The sequence below is a fragment of the Tursiops truncatus genome, chromosome 12, assembly GCF_011762595.2.
Source record: "Tursiops truncatus isolate mTurTru1 chromosome 12, mTurTru1.mat.Y, whole genome shotgun sequence".
Lineage (NCBI taxonomy): Eukaryota > Metazoa > Chordata > Mammalia > Artiodactyla > Delphinidae > Tursiops > Tursiops truncatus.
The window spans coordinates 7973544-7981586 of NC_047045.1; positions in this window are offsets into that span (position 1 = coordinate 7973544).

The window sequence follows — 8043 nt, forward strand, 5'->3', positions numbered from 1 at the left end:
TCTGAAGGAGAGGGGAGGAGCGCGCAGGCTTTGTCTTCAGTTAGTACATTCCGGTGCCCAGCTCCAAGCTGCGGCCCGGAGGAAACCCCCCGGGGGGATGCAGGGAGGATACCGGACGAAATGCCGAGCCCACCGTCTGGAAAGCTGCGTTTGTTTCCTCGGGCGGCCATAACAAGCAGCACAGACTGGCTTAAAACAATCGGATTTTTTTTTTGACGGGGGGGGGGGGGGTTGGGGGGAGGGGGGGGGTACGCTGGGAACACAGTAGGATTTATGCTCTCCAGTTCTGCGGGCTGGAAGCCTGAAGTCCAGGTGTCAGCAGAGCCACCCTCCCTCTGAGACGCAGGCGCGCACCCTCCCTTGCCTCTTCCCAACTGCTGCTGGCACGCCGGCAGCCTCTGCCTTCGTGGTCACCTAGCGCTCTCCTCGTGTGTCTCTGGTTTCACAAGGCCATCTTCTTGTAAGGACACCAGTCATGTTGGATTAGGGGCCCACCCTCCTCCGGTACGACCTCATCTGGACAAATGACACCTTTTTTCCAAATAAGCGCACATTCTGAGGTATCAGGGGTTAGGACGTCACCATGTCATTTTAGGGGAAACACATTTCACCCGTAAGAAGAGCACAAGGTGCCGGTACCGACCTGGTGCGAAGGAGGTGCCAGCGGCCTTGGACTAGGCCCGGCAAGCCGGCGGCACGCGGACTAGCCTCGGTATCAGCCGGCTGAGGACCGGAGGCTCTGCCCGACTGCCTAGGCTGTGCGCGTCTAGAGACACTCACACAGCTCAGGACACTTGCACAACCCCACTGCACACCTCCCACGGTAGAGGACTGTGCTAGCGTTTCCGGGGAGGGGGGGACTGGAGCGCCCTCGAGCGCCGGGGAGCGGGGGGCGGTCCGGACTCTCGCACTGGACGTGCGCGTTCTCAGCGCTCCCCGGGCCGTCCCCACCTCCCGCCACTTCCTGCCACCGCCTGCTTCTCTCCAGGTGCCTCATTGTCTCACTCGCTGTCCACGGTTGCTGCTACTCTCCTTTGATTTTGCCGTTCGAAACTTTTATGGGTTGTGTACACATAGACAAAAAAAACAGGGTCTCTTCCTGGTCAAAGGTGCCACCTCTTCCTGGTCGGCAGGCTTAGTGATAAAACATGTTGCAGTGACGGTTTTTCTTTAATACACCCTATATAAAATGTGTAGGAAAGAGCCCGCTCCCCTGCCAGACGCTATAAGCAGCAGGGGAGGGGTAGAAAAACACTCCTCAGTCAGCCCCTGGGGGTTGAGAATATGGGAGGTTGGATGTTTTTTCTTCCAGTTACATAAAATCACAGAAATGAGATATCACCGCTCTGACTTTTCCTTAGTTGAAAAACTAATATCTGTCTGCAGTTTTTTAAATCGCATAAATAGCAACCTCCCACTCAGAGACAAACTGGAAACCTCTGTACACTGTTCTCTAATCAAAGCATCTTCACCCCAGTGGCACAGAGGGGAAAAAAATCCAAGAAATAAGGTACATCGGGCAAACTATGAAATCATAAAAATATTATGTAAAAGCATTTTGGTTATATTTGATAACAGAACTAATTTAGCAATAAAATTGCAAAACCACTTGATTTATTGAATACTTTAAAAAAGTTCTCCTTTAAAACAATGAGAAGGTATGGCTGTAGGAAATTGCCCTGCACCTTCCCTTAGTAGAAATCATTAAGGCGCTTTTAACCATCTGAATGCAGGATCATTTTACAAAGAGGAAGTCTATTTTATAGTTATAAAATTTCACATAGGTAAAATTTGTCTTCAGGGCTGTGCGTGTTTGTGATCCATTGCCTGAATTACACCTGCAGCAGCCCAGGGAAAATGACTGATTCACCGACTCATTCCTCTAAAGCTGTATCAGCCATAGCCTATTAAAATGTAAACGAGGCCGCTGGGAACCAGAGGGCGATGCCAGATTCTGTTGAACTGGGAGCAGTGCCTTGCGTCTGCTGTCGCAGGTGGACCAGCAAGGCGCAGATGGCATCTCTTAGGAATGGGACTCTGGGTCTGAGGAAGGGTGTGGGTGAAGGTAAGATGCTTATCTTGGAATCACGGCTGTTAGATCCTGACCACAGGCTGTCGATCTCGAAAGTGCTCAGAGCTGGTCTCAGGTGCAGCCTTGTCAGCAGAGGTGCAGAGCCTAGTGAGAGCACGGGCTGAGGTCGCCCTGCTGCTCAGAAGCTCCAGGGCCAGGACTGAGGTGTCCTCACCCCCCAGTCAGTGCTCAGAACCTCCTCCCACCCCGACCCCATTGCCGCTCTTGAAACTAACTTTCAAATGTCACTAACTTAGAAGAGCAGGTTTCCGGTTTGAATTTGTTTTATTGGAGGAGTCTACGGTAGATCGTTAATGTAATACTTACGTCCACGTTTAGCCATTTCAAAGATTAACACATGGCATAGCTGAAACTGACAGTCAAGCAGACACCTTCTTAACTTTAGAAATGAGTTGCTAACCTCCATTCCAAAATTCTCAGGAAACCTACTTGCTTTCTTAACTGCTTAGAGGACTTTAAAGAGAGGCCCTCAAGCACAGTGTTCTCTGCCTACCTGCCTGAGTCTGCTGTCCTGGCCTTCAGCATCTGGGTGACACTGTCAGCACTTCCGCTGCCCTTTGCAGCAGCAGCGGTGGCTGTCAGCCTGAATTCACCCCCCGCACACCCATCACCCTCAGAAAAGCTGGGAGTGTGTGTCACTCTAACACCAGGGAGCACAGGCATCGACAGTCTAGTGGCCTAGTTACATGTCATTTCCATCTAGTTTATCAGTTACTTCTTGGTTTTAAAAGTATGGATACAAACTAAATTACATTTTGGTAATTGTTTTTTATGAAACCATCCATTTTCCTTTATTTATTTAACTGTCATTACTACTAAGCAAAACAAAAACAAAAAACGCAGTACTCGTTACATTTTGTTAGGTCAAACCAAGTTGTTAACAGGGTGAAGAGTCAGTATACAGAATATTCAGTGAAAATCACACGAAGCCACTCTAAAAAATGTCATTGCTTTTATGTGGAGTCTAGAAAAATGGTACAGATGAACTTATTTGCAAAGCAGAAACAGAGACACAGATGTAGAGAACAAACTTACAGATAGCAAGCAAGGTGGGGGGGGGGCGGGGGGTAGGATGCACTGGGAGATTGGGACTGACACATATACACTACTATATATAAAATAGACAACTAATGAGAACCTACTGTACAGCACAGGGAACTTTACTCAGTGCTCTGTGGTGACCTAAATGGGAAGGAAATCCAAAATAGAGGGGATGTATGGATACGTAGAGCCGGTCCACTTTGTTATACAGCAGAAGCTAACACACCATTGTAAAGCAACCGTACTCCAATAAAAATTTTAGAAAATGTCATCGCTGCCAAGCCACGTGTGGTTCTCATTCCTGAGAACAGGTAGCTGGTGAGAGTGGAGGACGAGCCCTCATTCACCCTGGTGATTTTGACGGTGACTGAGCAGTTGCAAACCTTTCCACTCCTCCCTTCGGCCTCTGGGCGGCCATCCCAAGGGAGGAAGGACCGGGACAGGTGAGGGTCGCGGGGTGGCCTGAGACGCTGCGGTGGGGACAGCACGTTCGAGCTTCCCCACGACGGCCGCCCGTCCCGAGGTGGTGACCGTGAGGGTGGACAGACTCTCCGTGGCGCGCGCGCACGGAGGCCCTCGGCCCTCGTGCTCAACGTCCGCGGGAACCTCCACCTCGTCCGCGTCGCAGGTGCCACGCGCTGTCCCGGGCGCAGGCTGGAGGGGGCGGCACGGGTGCCGGACGGTGGGGAGCTCGCCCTGTGGCCCGGCCCGCGGCTGCCTGCCCTCCTTCCCCAGGGGCACCCCAGCTCTCAGAACAGGAAGAACAGGAAGTCAGAACAGGACCCTGCCCGTGCGTGATACACCCGAGACAGCCAAAGCCCGCAAGGACCGTTAGCAGATTAAATCGTTTATATTCATACTGATGATGTTCCGGAAGCTCTCTGCCTCAGAGGCGCTTGCAAAGCAGCTGTGACTAAAGGCGAACAGGCGCGACACGTGAGTCCTCCCTCCGGTTCCTGCAGCCAGGAGCCCAGGCTCATCACATCCCTGGGAGATGAGATTTCTGATCAAGGTGGACCGTCTGTCTTAAGGAAATAAGTAACCTGATGTAGAAGGATCGTAGAGCTTGGCACCTGGCTCAGAGAGGGTGAGCGTGGGAAGCACAGGATCTCGGCAGTCTCCCACCCTCCAGCGAGAGGATAAAGGGACACAACCCACCAAAGCAACCTCCCTCCACTCAGCCGTCCTTCCTCAGGGGTCCATGGCCGGGTCAGAGGGCTGACCTCTACCAGGCGGGGAAGACTTGTCCACCAGGAAGCTGCTGGCCTGTCCACATCCCAGGGGGCTTTCAGACATTTGGCCTGGGTTCTAGTTTACGGATTTTTTCCTGTGATTGTGAAATAGCTCTTTCCAAATGAAAGATTGACATATTTATTTATCTGCAGAACTGATACGAAGAACGCCTTGCTGTTTCTGCACACGGTTTGGAAACTATGCTTTCACTAGCGTTCGTTAAGATGTTTTGAAGGATCTCAAATTTGAACGGCAAATTACCAGTCCAAACCAGCACATTCATTAACTCCAAGCAGAATTAAATCTCAGTTTGTGAGAGTGGTAACATTAGCTTGAAAACAGGATACGCTAAAATTATAAAAATCAAAATAGACTGTCACTTTTACTTGGTTTGGACACATTTTCTTAAAATTACAAAAAGGAATCCATAGGATAATTCTCCCTACTAGTAATATACATATTACTATGCATATGTAACGCTCTCAAGCCAGCTTGGATAGATTTTAAAACGTTGTATATATTCATAAATATGTGTGTGTGTGTTACATGTTATTTTCCTAAACCTGAGCAGGGAATTATTCTTAGAGAATAGGCTGGGGCAGGGAAAGAACAAGACGAGCCTGGAAAATCTACTTTTGTCAGAAAGTAAGGCTGTGTCCAAAGACTAATAAAGAGAAGAACACAGGCGCCAGCTTCGAAACAAAGGTCTCCCGCGGGCCAGATGGAAACATTTTGAGGATAAATGGTGATCCGTGTTATGCTGTGGCAAAATACACTGTTGCCTCGGAGAACTCGGAAGGCAGATGCTGTGTCTCTGGACTTGCGACTTTAGGGGAAGGGATTGGTTAATATTTGCCGCATTTCACAAATTACCACAAAATGGATGGGTTCAGAGACGACTGGCTGCTTCATAAGCAGGAAGAAAAGGGAATAGACAATCCAGAAATTCAGAACTTGTAGCATTGAGAGAGGCAGCTGCTACTCAACTGCAAATAATAAAAGATGAAAATAAGAGAAGTACTAAGTTTGCAGCAAGGACTAGACCAAGGATATGGCTGTCAAACCCATGGTTTACATCTCTAGATGGATAAAATGGCACCCAGTAATTTCTTTCATTTGGAAAGAAGGGCTCAAGAAAAACAGACTGAAGAGAGTGGCTCTCTAGAACTCCCCAGTGTTAACATCGTACCACAGCGACCTTATCATATTCACTCTCTGCTATCTCTCTCTTTCCCCATAAGTGCATGCACACACACGTATCACTATTGCACTTTCTGTACCCTTTGAGAGAGTAAATTGCAGATATGATGCCTGTTATCCCTAATACTTTAGCATTAATCTATGAAAACCCACAGCTAACATCATACTCATGGTCAAAGGCTGAGTGCTTTCCCCCTAAGATCAGGAGTAAGACCAGCATGTCAGCTCTGCCCCTTCTATTCTGCATCACCCCGGAAGTTCTAGACAGGGCAACTAAGCAAGAAAAAGAGATAAAAGTCATCCAACTTGGAAAGTAAGACAGTTATCTCTGTTTGCTGATGATATGATCATGTACATGGAAAATCTAAAGGAATCTACTAAAAAACGATGAGAACTAATGAACAAGTCCAGCAAGGTTGAAGGCTACAGGATCAAAATACAAAAAACAATTGTATTTTTATGTTAGCAATGAACAAACCAAAATGACATCAAGGAAACACTTTTATTTACAATAGCATCAAAGAGAAGAGAGTACTTATGAATAAATTTTCGAAAGGAAGTGAAAACTGCTCTGAGAACTGCAAAACATTGTTGATAGAAACTAAGAAAGACGTCAACAAATGGAAAGACATCCCCATTCGTGCACTGGAAGACTTAATGCTTTCAATGTGGCAATACCCCCCAAATTGATCTATAGGTTCAATACAAACTCTCTTAAAATATCATCGGTCTTTTTTTAATAAGTTGACAAGCTGATTGCAAAATCCCAGTGGAAATGCAAGAGACCCAGACAAGCCAAAGCAACTAAAAATAAGACAAAACAAAGTCGGAGGATCCATGCTTCCTGATTTCAAAACTTACTAAAAGCTGCAGTAATCAAGACTGTGGTACTGGCATAAGGATAGACATATAGATCAAAGGGATAGAATTGAGAGTTCAGAAATAACCCTCACATGGTCAACTGATTTCTGACAATGATAGCAAGACAATTCAGTGGAGAAAGAATCATCTTTTCAAGAAATGGTGCTGGAACAACTGGATATCCACACGCGAAAGAATAAAGTTGTACCTGTTCCTTATAACGTATACAAAAAATTAACTCAAAATTGATCACAGACCTAAATGTAAGAGCTAAAACCATTAAGCTCTTAGAAGAAAGCCTAAGAGTGCATCTTCACGACCTTGGGTTAGGCAATGAATGGTTTCTTAGATATGACACCAAAAGAAAAGCTGGACTTCATCAAAATTTAAAACTTTTGTGTTTCAAAGGAAAACATCGTGAAAGTAAATGACACCCCACAGAATGGGAAAAAATATTCGGAATGCATATATCTGGCAAAGGACTTATGTCCAAAATATATAAAAAACAACTTAACTCAATAATAAAAATACAGGGAGCCCTGGTCCGGGAAGATCGCACATGCTGCGGAGCAACTCAGCCCGTGTGCCGCAACTACTGAGCCTGCGCTCTAGAGCCCGTGAGTCACGACTACTGAGCCCACGTGCCACAACTACTGAAACCCGCACGTGCTCCGCAACGAGAGCCCATGCTCCGCAACGAGAGAAGCCACCACAGTGAGAAGCCCGCGTGCCGCAACAAAGAGTAGCCCCCGCTCGACGCAACTAGAGAAAGCCCACATGCAACAATGAAGACCCGACGCAGCCAAAAATAATAAATAAATCAATTGATTAATTTAAAAAAACTCACCATTAAAAAAATTTACAATAATAATAAAAATACAAATAGGCAAAGGATCTTAATGCACGTTTCTCCAAAGAACATATACAAATGACCGATGAGGATGTGGAGAGATGCTCAACATCATTGACCATTACGGAAACGCAAATCAAAACCACAGTGAGACGCCACTTCACATATACTGTGATGGCTATAGTAAAAAGTAGACAATAGCAAGTGTTGGAGAGGATATGGAGAAATTGCAAACCTCATACACTGCTGTAGGAACGTAAAATGGTGGAGCTGCTTTGAAAAAATGTTCCTCAAAATAGTAAACAGTTTAGCATAATTACCGTATGACCCAGCAACTGAAATGAAAGCATGTCACACAAAAACTCTAAATAAATAGCCATAGCAGCGTTCTTCATAACATAATTGTTGTATTTTAGATCTCTGCTAACTAGGCTAGCAAGCGTGGCACTTTGGTGTACTCTTAACTGATTTCTAAGCAGGTAGAGCATTTCTGTGTTTATCACTTTTATTTGTTTTGTTTTGTTTTCTCCATGTCTTTTGCCCAGGCTTTCATTTCATTTCTGTTGAGGTGTCTTTTTCTTATTGATCTGTATGTGAAGCAGATCTTACTAAAAAAAATGAGCTGCGTTTGACATGATGGGTGGGGAGGTCTGAGATTCAGGGATCCACTTCAGTACTTGGCCCAGAGTTAATGGTGAAAAATCATGAACAAATGAGGATATCTGCTCTCACCACTTCTATTTAACAATTTAAATAGTGGGCACAA